Raw genomic sequence first — 14,968 nt, 5'->3', positions numbered from 1 at the left:
CTTTTTTTGGTTTTTCAAGACAGGGTTTCTCTGTGTAGCTTTGCACCTATCCTGGAACTGACTCTGTAGCCCAGGCTAGCCTCAAACTCACAGAGATCCTCCTGCCTCTGTCTCCCAAGTGCTGGGATTAAAGGTGTGCACCACCACCTCCTGGCAATGTTTCCATCTTGTAACTTAAGCACAACTCAATCTCATTAGTCTTTTTCACATCTGAAGCAATTTCCCAGTGTAAGGACCATTTTCCTTGTTTTCTAAAAGATTTTAAAGTGACTTGTTGACAAACAGTATTGTTGTGCCCAGATCTCGAGCCCCAGAGAGACCACGGAGGATGAGCATACCAGAATGCAAAAGCAAGGTTTAATTCAGGATATCCTAAAGCAATACAAGCCTAGGCAGGGACTTCATCCAACAGATCCAATTCAGTGGAGGGTGGAGGAAGTTCCTGCCTCTTTGCAAGCTCAGTTTTTAAAGGCAAAAATCACAAGGTTACATCATTTAGGGGTGCTAGTACGGGTACAATTCTGATTGGCTTGTGTCTAGGAATTCCAGAAATCATGATTCAATTTTCCTTCTAAGGAGGCGGTTGCCCTTCACCATTTCTCATTGGCTGCCCCCAGATGGGGGCATCTGGTGATTACACAGTCACTATGGAAACTAGGGTTGGGACATTCTATGGTCAAACAGTTACCTAGGGAACCAGGGAGAGGACATTCCATAGTCTGGCAGTCATTACCTCCTGACTACCTTGTGACTCTGTACTTTTACACTTCCTGGTTTCTGGAATCTGGACTGACTGGTTTCAGTCACTCCTGGCCTATTCCAGTAACATATGGCCTGTAGTTAAAAGAAGTCTTAGGCCTTAGTTTTAGGGTGAAAGCATTTTAGTCTTATTTTGGTTCCACAGGTATTAGACTTTATTATCTCCTGAGAGGCAAGCTGTTTGCCTGTTCCTAGTTCTCAAGAGGTAAGACTAAGCTTTCTAACATTGCTTGGAAAAGAAACTACATTTTTGAGCTGAAAAAAAAAATTGGGGGGCAGTATCACCATCTTGAGCTGAAAAACTACATTTCCCATACTGCCTTTCTCTATAGCTGCAAGTTAGTATTACATTTCCTAAGCTATTTTTCGAACTACATTTCCCAGGTTGCCTTTCTGGGTCCAGGAGGAAATTACCGGTTTTTGTTTATATGGTTTAGTTTTGTACTTTTGCTTTTACCCCAGGAATTTGCTGTTGTTGTTGTTTTCTTCCCTAAGCTTGCATCAGGACACCTGCATTACTGCATTACTGTTTGACAAATGAACCTCTCTAGTTAGAGCTTTCATGTGACACTGTTCCCAGAGTGGTTCATGTCTGTCTGTGTGCACCTAAGACAGGTATTTTGGTGCCTAAAGCAAAAGCCCTTCAGGGCTTGATCCTCTGTTTTCCAGGGTCAGTAAAAGAAAATGAAATGAAAGCACTTAAAATAAATGTCTGTTTAGACTTTTCAGAGAGATTTTTGGGAACTCAAGCCCTGCCTCCTTCATTGCAGAGATTTCAAAGCCTCCATTGCTTCCCCCACCCCAGCAGCCCCTCCCATTCTCTGCTGTGGCTTCACCTTGGGCAAAGTTGTTCCTGCTTCAGCTTTCTGCCTGGGCTTTCTCACTAGGCTTTAGCTGTAGGGAACTCTGGATGCTGCTTTTCTAATACTGGCTTGAAGGAAAGACAAGACTAGCAGGAGAATTTGCCATATTCTAAGAGGTTTTTTGTTTTTTCTTAGAGCAATTACAGGTGACTTTCCAATACTGATATTATTTCCACGTGAATCTAATTCTTGCCCTTACAGAAGGAGAAAAACAAAAAAATCTGAGAAAGAAAAGTTCTGAAAAGCTTTTAGTTTTTTAGAGAAAGAGTTTACTATGTCTTTCCCAAGAAAGCTTTCAGTTTTTGAGAGGAAAATTACTAAGTTTTCTCCAAAACTTCTGTATTCTATAACCTTTTGGCTTCATGGCCAAACAGAGACTAATTATGATGGTACTATGTTTCCATACAGTGGCAGCATCAGCAGAGTGAAAAGTTTTATTTCAGCCACATCAACCTCAGGGAAAATTCTTTCCTCTGCCTCTCAGGGCTTGATTCTAATCTGTCTCTAGGCCAAAAGCTTCCATAGGAATATTTTTCTGCCCATTTTTTTTCATCTTTGATAGACTTTTCTGATTCTTCCCCAGGACTTTGCTTTCATAGCTTCATAGATGGAAAATAAAGAACATAGTTTCTCTGTCTTATTGCTTATCTTATCCTACATTTCTTCTTAAACTATATTCTTAACTTAATATTTCTATATTCTACCTTACTCTAAATTTCTTCTAATACTACATTCCTACAGACAGAAATTAAGAGTGAGAAAGACAGAAAGAAACCTAGACAGAGAGAAATATGCACGCAATTTCATTTTTCAACTTCAGCATTCAACCACCTAACTTGACTCCTGAGAATAAAATACCATCACCTTTATCAATTCCTTGTCAGCATGCCTTACACCCTCGACATTCATTTCACCAAATCCCTAAGTCTCTGTTCCTGGCACCATTTGTGGAGGGCCCACCCCCACTTTTTTCTCCCAGGGTATTCTTGAGGAGTGAGGGATAAGAGATTTATAGAAATATAGAGGGGAGAGAGAGACAGTTAGAAACACAGGATAGCCTTGGGAGGGCCTGGATCCTGGATCCTGGATCCTAATCCACCAGCCCCTTCTGTCTCTACTAAAGGGCTTTTTAAAGGAACAAAAGACCTCCCGCTAGCATGCCAAGTACAGACCCTTCCAAACACCTAGTAACTATGTATGTGGCCAGTCTATCTCCTTATGCAGCCCTGCTGGGTAAAGCAAGCTCAGTTCTCATTAGGAAACTTCTGTGGCTCCCACAATGGGGAAACTATCAAGGGCAGAAAAGATATTTTACTTTTCAATTGTTGTAACATTCTCTATAATACCCATTCACAGTTTTTTAGACTAATTATCTCATATATCTCATATATTATAGGTCTCAGTCATATGATAAATTTTATTTGTGTGTGCATATGTATTCTCAGGTACACATGCATAAGTGTGTACAAGTGTGTAGGCCAGAATTTAGCAGAGAATATCATCTTCATTCACTCTCTGTCTCAGTTTTTAGTGAGAATGGCCCACATAGACAACTGTGTTAAATGCAAATGCTTTCCTTTATACATTTCTTGGTCAAGGTATCACTTCACAGCAAAAGAATGGTTGCTAAGACATTTTCTAACTTTTTTTTTGAGACAATGTCTCTTACTGAATCTGGAGCTAATTTGGACAGAAAACCCCATAAACCTCATTGACTCTCCCACATTCTTCTAACCACTGCACTGACAAGTGTGTGCTATCAGTCTGAGACTTTCACATGGGCATTGGAAATCAGAACTCAATACCTCATGTTTGTGTGATATTTTTCCAACAGTCCCTCAATAATATGACATACTACCTTCACTTTAAAGAAAAAGATAATGTTTAGATGATATAAATCTAATCAGGTATATTTGCAAATAAATTTATAAATGCTGGAAGTAATAATTATTTTCATATCTTCACAGTTAACAAATCAGTTCTTTTATAATATTCTTTATTTAAAATAGTAAACTAATTAGAAATATAATTTGATCAATAGTCAAATTTTTAATGATTATTTGATGTGTTAAAACATTGAAATAAATATTTTTAAATCATCTTCCAAACTCCCATTGAAGATATTAAGTACATTGGGTCACCTTGTGCAGGCTGAATACAAGGGGTGAGTGCTTCGTCTTACTGCAACTTGATATGCCATGTTTTGTTGATACTCGTGGGAGACCTGCCATTTCCTAAACAAAAACAGAAGAGGAGTAGATTGGAGGGTTGGAACAGAGGGTTGCTCTTTCGGAGGGAAAGGACAGCAGCGGCAGTGAAGGGTAAGAAAGGGTTTTTAGCTCTTAGCTATTGCTCTGACCTCTTGGTCTTTTAATTTCTGCATTTGGCTCTGTGTTTCTTATTTTAAAAAGATTGTTACATTCACAAAGGGGAGAGCAACTGGGAGCACAGGAAGGAGGGGAAACTGAAGCTGGGATGTAAAATAAATAAATTAATAAATTTAATTTTAATTTTTTTTAAAAAAGAAAATGTTAAATATTTCAAAACAATTTCTTTCAACTTGAGAACATTGTGGTGATGCCTATCTTTTAAACGTCACATGCATTACATCAATTTTCTATTTTACATTTTGCCAGTGTATCCAGCTTAAATAATGATAACTAACCAGCTATCTTAAATTATTCTTATTTCTGAATATGTCTCTGGGGGCTTCCAATCATCCAAACAAGTAGCAGTATTTTAATGATTAGTCACAGACATAGTGTGATTATACCTTGAAATGTGCTTCAGGGCATTTCCTTGTAAGCAGATTACTAAAGATACAGTTAAATATTGCGGCATGTGGAGGGTGTTTGTCTTTGGCTTGCAGGTTACTGTTGCTGTTGCGGTTTATTATTTTCTCACTTTCATTCTAAAATAAGGAAATATTGACAACATCTGTTGCTAATTTGCAGTGGTTCATGGACCTATGCCCATGAATGAATTTTTAACTCTTACTTTCTCTAGACTGTTCTAAAATGTGTGGTATCTTCCTTATGTGCAAATTTAGAACTGAGTCTCAGTATTTCCCTGATGGCATAAGCTACTTATGCTCAACTATTGAGAGCTAAATCCTTGTCTGGGCCTTCACATTTCTGAACCTATTTACTTACTTTTGTATTTAAATGAGTTCTTTCAGAAACTAGTTCCTTTTATGGGAAAGAGTGAATCAGATTTCCTATTTTTATTGTAAATTATAACTTCTTATTTAACACTTAGAAATTATTCTTAACTGTCTTTTTAAATTGTTCTTTGGAAATACTTTTGCCACAAATACACATAATTTTGTGGGTATCCTATCTATGTCAATGATTACATACAAAATTTGGTCTAGTATATTAGCATATGAAGTAATATTGTCCATTTATTTTATTAGATATGAAAATGATGTCATTTTTGACATAATGTAATATCTTTTTTAACCTAAAACAAAATAAAATGTAAATATACAACACACAATATGTATATTTTATTCATGTTTTGGGGCTTTTATTATAATTTGCAGTCGATATTTTATGCAATTTTTTATAAAAGAATCATCATGTTTTTACAATTATTTAAGTGAGTTCTACATCTTACTAACGCATTTTATAAATTCTAAGATAATCGATATCTTCACTAATCTTTATATTTGTAATTATTTCTGAGCTACTCATTAGTTTACAAAGTCAACATTACCTGCATTGTCTGCCTTTATACAAATGGTGCCATCATGAACACTTTCCTGAGATTTATTGTTATCCATGTAGCATGTTTGGATGTTGCTTCATATTATTTTTTTTATCTTTTCATTACATCTTTGGTAATTTTGCATAATTTGTTTTGATCATATTCAATCTTCCTCCAGTTTCTTCCAGATTCCATCCCTACCCACCCAACTTCCTGTCTTCTTTATTCCTTTACCTCAAATCAAACTGGTGCTGCCCATCCATTCTTGAATATGTGGCCTTCCACTAGAGTACAGTCAATATACCAGAGACAAATTTATAAAGAATAATGATCTCCATCTCCTCCCAATAACTATCCATTGCCAAAAGCTCCTCAAATAGGGTTGAGACTTCTTACCCATCTCTCATTCAGTGCTGGAATTTTGTCTGACTTAAACTCTTGTACTTCTTATGCATGCTGTCACAACTACTGTGAGTTCCTATCTACAACTGCCCTGATGTAACAGGAACAGATTCTTTCCTTGTAAATATGATCTGCCTCTGACTCAAACAATCTTTCTGCTCCCTTGTGCATGGTGATCTTTGAGCCTTAGGAGGACTGGGACAAAGATGTCACATTTAAGGCTGAGATTCTGTACTCTCTTATTTTGTGTGCCTTCACAAGTTGTGGCTATCTGTGTTAATTGTCATCTAATGAAGAAATACGATTAGCTGATGATAATTGATAGCACATTAATCTATGAGTATAAGGACAAGTCACTCGGAATAAAAATAAAAGCAGTCATTCTGAATCTGTATAACTCTTTGTATCCATGTAGCCAAATAATAACAATAACAATAATAATAATAGGCTCTCTCCTAGGTCCTACAAACTGTCTAGCCACAGGTTTATGACCCCAATAATGGTGCCAAGTATGGGTTTCATCTTGTGGAACAGATCTTAAATCTATTTAGAAAGTTGTGTTTTACCTTCATGATATTTTACCATGATTTCACATGTGGGCATGTCTTGCCAGTCCCATCATGATTGTAGTTTTCAAATTTAGCATCTAGATGATACTGATGCATGCATTTCTCTTCTGGTATCATGAATAGCAGGTTTTAGCACTATGAAAGGTAAGTGGTAGGGATAAAGCTTCCAGGTCAATATCGCCTTAGTTTCTTTATGATCTGTGATTCAATTTTTTGTCGTCTTCAGCAAAAGGATCTAACCATCATGTTCAGAAAGGTAACATTAGCATTGCTAACAGCTTGTAGTGTTTAGTTTTTGAGACCTCACTGGCCTACAACTCATAAAGTGCTAAAACATTTATAGTGCTGAGCTTTTTATTTGTTAGCTTGTGGTGTAATAAGGGCATTGTGGATCCATAACCAGGCAACTCCATTTTAACTCTTGTTTTATATGTGTGTGGTGATATATTGTGCACCCCAATAAAACTTATCTGGGGATCAGAGGACAGAGCCAGCAACTAGATTAGACATAGATGTCAGACAGTGAAGGCACACACCCTTAATCCTATAACTCAGGAGACAGAGATCCATGTGGATCTTTAATCCTTTAATTCCAGGAAGTGATGTCTAGGCAGAGAAAGGTGTATAAGGCAGGAGGAAACAATAACTCTCTTTTGAGGCTCGGGATTTCTTAGAGGTAAGAACATGGCTGGCTTGTTCTGTTTATCTGATTGTTCAGCTTTCACTCTAATATCTGGCTTTGGGTTTTTCTATTAATAAGATCCTTTAGCAATTCATGTTACATCTGTGTATTTTGTATATCTATGTTTCAGACAGTGTCTTGCATAGCATATTTCCATGTAACTTTTTCAAAAGGTCTTTAGCATTATTTATCTCTACCACTATTCCCTCCTCAGTACTGTCCTCTCATTTCCAACTCTAATTTAAAAGTTCTTGTTCTATTATTCCCTATTCACATATTTGACATAGAACTCAGTAGCATAAAGGACTAAAGGGAAATTATATTACTTAAATTTCAATATATTACAAGACTTTTAAGTTAAAACTCTGCTTGATAAATAAGTTCATTCTATGCTCTCTTGATGATTTGTTAAAAGCATGTCTAGAACTCTGGCAGAAGTCTGTTGCCTTACCAGAGGCCATGCCTGTACTGAACCCCCAGGTAAGACCCATCCATATTCATCCAATGTTTTGTCAGAGCCTAACAAGCTCTTTCAACAGCAGTCACTTACCTTATCTCCATATCTCAGCTCATAACTCCAGCAGAAGCCCATTACCCCAAACCCAGTTGCCTAGATGCCAGTGTGTGAATACAATGAACAACAGTCATGGCAACATAGCATCACAGAGGCCACCAGTCCTGCTGTAGCAAACCCCAAATATTCTAAAAAAGCTGAAGCACAAGAAAGCAACATTAAAACCAACTTTATAAAGATGATAGAGGTCCTTAAAGAGGAAACAAATAAATCCCTTAAAGAAACCTAGGAAAACACACACACACATACACACAAACACACAGGACAGGAAGTGAATAAAACCCACAAAATAAAGCCAATAGAAATAAACAGACAAGTAAAAGATATGAATAAAAATATTCAAGACTAATTATAAAATAAAAATACTATAAAAATATTCAAGACTTAAAAATGGAAATAGAAGCAATTAAAAAAAGCACAAACTGAGGGAATCCAGGAGATGGAAAGTCTATATAAGCAACAGGAATTACAGACATGAGCATCCCCAACAAAGAATGAGAGATGGAAGAGAGAATCTCAGGTATAGAAGATACTATAGAAGAAACTGATACATCGGTTCAAATAAATTGTTAAATCTAAAAAAAAAAAAATCCTAACATAAAACATCCAGGAAATCTGGGACAATATTGAAAAACCAACCCTAAAAATAACAGGATTAGAGAAAGTAGAGAAATCCCAGCTCAAAAACCCAGAAAATATTTTTAACTATCATAGGAGAAAATTTTCCTAATCTAAAGAAAGGGATACCTGTAAAGGTACAAGAAGCTAACAGAACAGCAAAAAGATTGGATCAGAAAACAAAGGTCTTCATCCACATAATAATCAAAACACTAAATATACAGAATTAAGAAAGAATATTACAAGTTACAAGGGGAAATGACCAAGTAAAATACAAAGGCAAACCTATTAGAATTATACCTGGCTTCTAAATGGAGACTCTGAAAGCCAGAATTGCATGGACAAATGCCTTGCAGACTCTGAGAGACCACAGATGGCAATGTAGACTACTATCCCAGCAAAATGTTCAATCACCACAGGTGGAGAAAACAAGAGATTCCAAGACAAAGTCAAATATAAACAATATATATTCATAAATCCAACCCTACAGAAGGTACTAGAAGGAAAATTCCATTCCAAGAAGGCTAACTATACCCATGCAAACACAGGAAATAATCTCAGACCAGTAAAACCAAAATAATGGAAGCAAACACACATACGCACACACACACACATACACAAACACAAACACACACACACACATACACACACCAAGATGACATCTGAACATCTATGCCCCAAATGCAAAACACTCACATTTGTAAAAGAAACATTACTGAAGTTTAAATCACACATCAAATAAGGAAATAGAAGCAGTCATCAAAATTCTACTAACAACAACAACAAAAGCCAAGGTCCAGATAGTTTCAACACAAAATTCTACCGTATTTTCAAAGAATACCTAATACCAAATAAAAATACCCCTTCCAATTATTCCACAAAACAGAAATAGAACAAACATTGCCTAATTCATTTTATGAGGCCGTAATCACCCTGATACCCAAACCACACAATGATTCAAAAAAGAGATTTACAGGCCAGTTTCCTTCATGAACATTGATGCAAGAATACTCAACACCCTTCATAATAGCCAAATATAATATAAAATGTCTTGTCATAACTCTAACCAAGGAAGGGAAAGGCCTGTATGACAAGAACTTTAAGTCTTTGAAGAAAAAAATTGAGGAACATATCAGACAATGGAAAGATCTCTGTGGTAAGGTATTTGTACACTTTGTGAAAATGAATGGCTGTGATTAGTATAATTAAAAAGCTGAATAGCCAATAGCTAGGAAGAAGTTAGGTGGGATTCCTAGGGACAAAGAGGACTCTGGGAAGAAGATGGCAGTGTGGAAAGCCAGACAGAAAGAAAACAGTAGGTGCAAGATGAAAGAAAGGTAATGCCATGTGCTGGAGCATAGATTAATATAAATGGGTTAATTTAAGTTATAAGAACTACTTAACTCAGGTCTAAGTTAAAAGCCAAGCTTTCATAATTAATAAGAAATCTCCATGTTGCTATTTGGGAGCTGCCTGGAGGGACAGAAAAAGACTTTGCATATCACTGACAACATGGAGGTACAAATATCCACACAGGTCCTGAGAAAGCAGTCTCTTGGGCAGGCTAGGGAACAGAGGCATAGCTCCTTTAAAAGTCTCTGCTGTGCAGCAGAGCACTTAATCAGCCAGCTTGCTAGGTAAAAAAGCCTACAGGATCATGGAAACAGCAGCTTCCCAGAACTGGGTTGGTAAACACGCCAGAATGAGGCTAGGCTCTCAAAGTCAGAGAAGGCCGCAGGCATGCAGGAAAGCAGTCCAGACGGAGAAAAACCTTTAAACAGATACAGTAACTTTTGTAATTCGTAAGTCTCCTTGTCATTATTTGGGAGCTGGGTGGTCTAAAGACAACTTCCTGAAGAGAACACCAGTAGCACAGGCACTAATATCAGCAATTAAAACTTAGAATTTTCTGTAAGGCAAAGGGCACTGCAAATATGACAAAATGGCAGACTGTAGAATGAGAAAAGATCTTCACCAACCCCATATCTGACAACAGGCTGATTTCCAAAACATACAAAAAACTCAAGAAACTAGACCTCAACAAACAAAATAATCCAATTAAAAATGGGATAGGCATCTGAACAGAGAATTATTAACAGAGGAATTGCAAACGGCAGAGATATGCTAAAGAAATGATTGACATCCTTAGCCATCAGGTAAATTCAAATCAAAATGACTCTGAGATCCCCCATATGACTGTTAGAATGGCTAAGATCAATAATACAAGTGACAGAGCATGCTGGTGAGGATATGGAACAAGGGGAACATCCTTCTATTGCTGGTAGGAGGGCAAACTTGTAAAGTCTCGTTGGAAAGCAATTTAGAGATTTCTCACAAAAACTGATCCACCTCAAGACCTAGCTATACCATTCCTGGACATATACCCAAAAGATGCTCCATCCTACCACAAGGACACTTCCTCCATTATGTTCATAGCCATGTTATTATTAATAGTCAGAAACTGGAAACAACCTAGATTACCCTCAACTGAGAAACTGATATGCAAAATGTGATACATTTACACAGTAAAATATTATTCCGCTGATGAAAAATGACATTTTGAAATTTGCAGGGAAATGGATGGAACTAGAAAAAAAAAAACCATCTCAAGTGAGGTAACACAAACTCAAAAGGAGGAACTGGTATCAGCCATACTAGTCATTAATATCTCTCTCTCTGTTTCTGTCTGTCTCTGTCTCTGTCTCTCTCTGTCTCTGTCTCTCTCTCTCTCTCTCTCTGTGTGTGTGTGTGTGTGTGTGTGTGTGTGTGTGTGTGTGTGTGTGTACCTATCTACCATCTATCTAGTGAATATGCTGGAATTTTAGATGTATTACTTTTAGCAAAGACTTGCCTCCAAGATAAACAAACTATAAATATTTGAGGAATCCATTCCAAGGGAATTATATTTCTCAAGGAAACTAAAAGGAATGCTTGACCTTTGCAGCCAGTTTACAAGATTAAACTTAATATTGAATACAAATCACATATTTTTATTCAATTTACAGCTTATGCTTATTACCCAGTTCTTAGATCAAGCTGGCTTTAAAACAAGCTATGGAAGTTAGTGATATGAGCAATAATATCTCCCACTCTAACAATAAACACCCTGGTTTTCCAAATGAAACTTCTATAATCTACATGTCATCTTAAGGTCACAAAGCTCAGTTATAGTTCCTTGCTGCTGTCTCTGTTGTAGCTATAGGAACACCTGTCCTGAAGCTTTCTAGCCTGTAGGATATATGTGAGCTTAAAGTGATAGTACTTTATTTCAATTCCATATGCCAGACCTTCTCTGCAGGGATCCTGAACTGCCACAAGAATCTACACAATCTGGCCAGGTTGCAAGAATAAGCAGGAGTGCAAATGTAGAGGATGAATGGTATGGTAGCTGAAGTTCTTGAGGGAAATCTTAACTATTGGGGATGGAAGTGTATATGTGCAATCATTCACCCTTCTTGTCCTCCAACAATCCTGAAATGAGACACTAGAAAGACCGTTAATGTGTTAATGTACTTCCTCATCTTTGTTATTTTTTCTTCTCTTCCTCTGTTTCCTTTTCTTTATGATATTTACTTACAATGTACTTTGTACAAGTTGGTAACTACTATTGTGAGAGTAAGGTTCTACTAATATTGAATACAAATTAAAATAGAGGGGTGGAAGACAAAATTAAATGAAATATCACTACACTTTATTTTTATCAATGGCCTGATGATGAGAGAAGTTTCACTATGTAGCCAAGGCCTGCCTGACATTCGGTATACAGAATAGGACGACATTTCTATAATTCTTGTGCTTCCACCTTCAGAAGTTATTTTAGGCATATACCACTATATTTGGCTTAAATGTAAACATTATATTTTGTAAAGTAAAAGTTATAGGTTATAAATTATCTTATGTTTTTTATAGATAAACTGGTATGTTTTCAACAGATAAAATATGTTTTATCAATCAGAAGTAGTCTACTTGATATGGAGTTGATAAGAATTTTATTACCTGCCAGGCGGTGGTGGTGTATGCCTTTAATCCCAGCACTTGGGAGGCAGAGGCAAGTGGATCTCTGTGAGTTCAAGGCCAGCCTGGGCTACAGAGTGAGTTCCAGGAAAGACGCAAAGCTACACAGAGAAACCCTGTCTCAAAAAACAAAACAAAAACAACAACAAAAAAAGAATTTTATCACCTGAAATTTTCAAATGTGTCCCTCTGTAGCTAGAGTTTTCCTGCTTGGCCCACAGTCAGGACAAATCTCTCTCACCCGCCAGTCCCACAGCCACTCAGACCCAACCAAATAAACACAGAGACTTATATTGCTTACAAACTGTATGGCCGTGGCAGGCTTCTTGCTAACTGTTCTTATATCTTAAATTAATCCATTTCCATAAATCTATACCTTGCCACATGGCTCGTGGCTTACCGGGATCTTCACATGCGGCTTGTCATGGTGGCAGCTGGCAGTGTCTCTCTCACCCAGCTTCCTGTTCTCTCAGTTCGCCTCTCTGTTAGTCCCGCCTATACTTCCTGCCTGGCCACTGGCCAAACTATTTATTTATTGACCAGTCAGCAACATATTTGACATACAGACCATCCCACAGCATCCCTCCTTATTGAAATGCTACTTTGGAGTCATCCTTGTGGAGTTCTGGGAATTTCCCTAGCACCAGGGTTCTCCCTAACCCCATAATCTCTCTTTCTATCATGATATCTCTTTCATTTCTCTCCTACTCCACCCCTCCCCTAGCTGGACCATCCTATTCCCTCATGTTCTCATCCCCTCCATCCCCTCCCCTTTATTGTCTCCCCATACCCTTTACTCAATTTTTTTTAAATAAAAAAGGAAAAACAATAATTACTTTATTCATTTTATATGCTAACCACAGATCTCCCTCTCATCCAACCTCCAGCTCCCCAACAACCTTCCTTCCCCAACCCATCCCCCATCCCCTCCTCCACAAGGGTAAGGCCTCCCATGGAGAATCAGCAATGCCTAGTACATTTAATTGGGGAAGGGCCAAGCCCTCCCCATTTCATCAAGGCTGAACAAAGCTTCCCACTATAGGTAATAGGCTTCAGAAAACTAGCTCATGCATCAGGGATAGATACTGACCCCACCGTCAGGGGCCCCTCAGATCAAGCTACACAATTGTCTCCAGTATGCAGAGGGCCTAGTCCAGTTCCATTCAAGTTCCACAGTTGTTGGTCTACAGTTCATGTATTGTGATAATATTCCACCCATGACCTTGGGCTATAAGGCCCAAAGGAGGTGGTGCTGTATGTGACCTCTTAAAAGGAAAAGGAAAGGGAGAAGGGGTCACATGGTGGGTCCTTCATTTTTTTTTTTTTTTTTAATCCTGGAGTGATCAGACACCAGATGGCCTGGGAATTGAACCTGGGTTCTCTGGAGTACCACTACATTCCTGAGCTCCTACAAGTTTGATTCAGTTGTCTCTGTAGATTTCCCCATCGTAATTTTGATGCCCCTTGCTCATATAATGCCTCTTCCCTTCTTCGACTGGACTCCTGGAGCCTGGCTGTGGATCTCTGCACCTGCTTCCATCAGTTACTGGATTAAGGCTCTATGATAACAGTTAGGGTATTTACCAATCTGATTACCAGGGTAGGCCAGTTCAGGTATCCTCTCCACTATTACTAGTAGTCTAACCTGGGGTCTTTCTTGTGAGATATCTTGATAGAGGCAGACATTATAGGGTAAGGGATAAACCTTGTGCTAAGAAAAAAAAAAAACTTAAATAAAAAAAACGAGTTGGGCAGAAAAAAAATGCTACTTTGGCTTTGACAATGTGTATGGTAATACAATTCTGAAAACAATCAGGAAACAACTCCCAAGTAGGTATTTTTCCTGATCACTCAACAAATAGATAATGACTATGTGCTGTATGTACACTCTTTCTTATTTGTTCTAGTTGTCAACATCCCACTAGGAAACAGAACACAAGACTGGGAGTAAATTAAAGATGCTGCAGTAAAGTAAGACACAGAGGATGAGACAGTAAATAACCCAGGGTGAAGAGAAAAGGAAGAAAGACAGGGAAAGTCTTGTTAGTGAGGAAATGCTTCAGCTCTGTAACCCTGCTCTTTCTCCAGGCACAGTCTTTGTGTGAACACTGGAGAGCACATGCGTCTCCAGGGAAGACAACCATGGAGGCAACTGGAGAAGTTATGTGGATTTTAATCAATGATAAAGTTTGGAGAACTCCAAAAGGAAGATGAAACTAATGATCTCTCTCTGCCAACAACTGTGATAAAAAGCATCCATTAAGGGTAATATTGAGGATATTCCTTTGTAGCTGAATAAAGGCATAAAATGAGTCTATTTATTGAGCATTTATAGTACATATAAAATCATTGGCTAACTCCTCTATGAAGGTGCATATACCATATATAGTTGGTGATATCTCCATCATTGTAGCCATCATCATCAGCATGATCATAATCATCATTATCATCATTGTCATCCTGCCAAGGAATCGGCTGAGATCTTGGAACTTTCTAAACTACTAAAAATAAACATATTAATTTTTACTAACTGGAACCACAGGTGGGACAAGCTGTTTGAATTTGAAAGATGAGTACCAAACAATGTTTTATACTATATGAAGTTCTTTGGTTCTAGAAAATATTTGGATAAATTACTCCTGCTACACAAATGTAACATAAAAGGAATGCTGTGAAAGATACAATAACTAATTCCATTTTTTCTCAGTGTTAGTGAAAACACACAAAAAATAATTTCACACAATATAGAATCTATTAAATAAACATTGCAGCAGTTGAG

General features: G+C 37.6%; 1 long non-coding RNA gene across 1 annotated transcript; it reads left to right on the top strand.

The window, feature by feature from the left end:
- Positions 1-697: 697 nt before the first annotated feature.
- On the top strand, positions 698-14,506 carry LOC131923412 (uncharacterized). Its single transcript, XR_009382602.1, has 3 exons — positions 698-964; positions 14,097-14,160; positions 14,278-14,506. It is a non-coding gene; the product is annotated as an uncharacterized LOC131923412 (long non-coding RNA).
- The last annotated feature ends 462 nt before the right edge of the window (positions 14,507-14,968 follow it).

The sequence above is a fragment of the Peromyscus eremicus genome, chromosome 13 (genome assembly GCF_949786415.1).
Source record: "Peromyscus eremicus chromosome 13, PerEre_H2_v1, whole genome shotgun sequence".
In the NCBI taxonomy this organism is placed as follows: domain Eukaryota; kingdom Metazoa; phylum Chordata; class Mammalia; order Rodentia; family Cricetidae; genus Peromyscus; species Peromyscus eremicus.
This window is presented reverse-complemented; position numbering and strand designations above follow the sequence as displayed.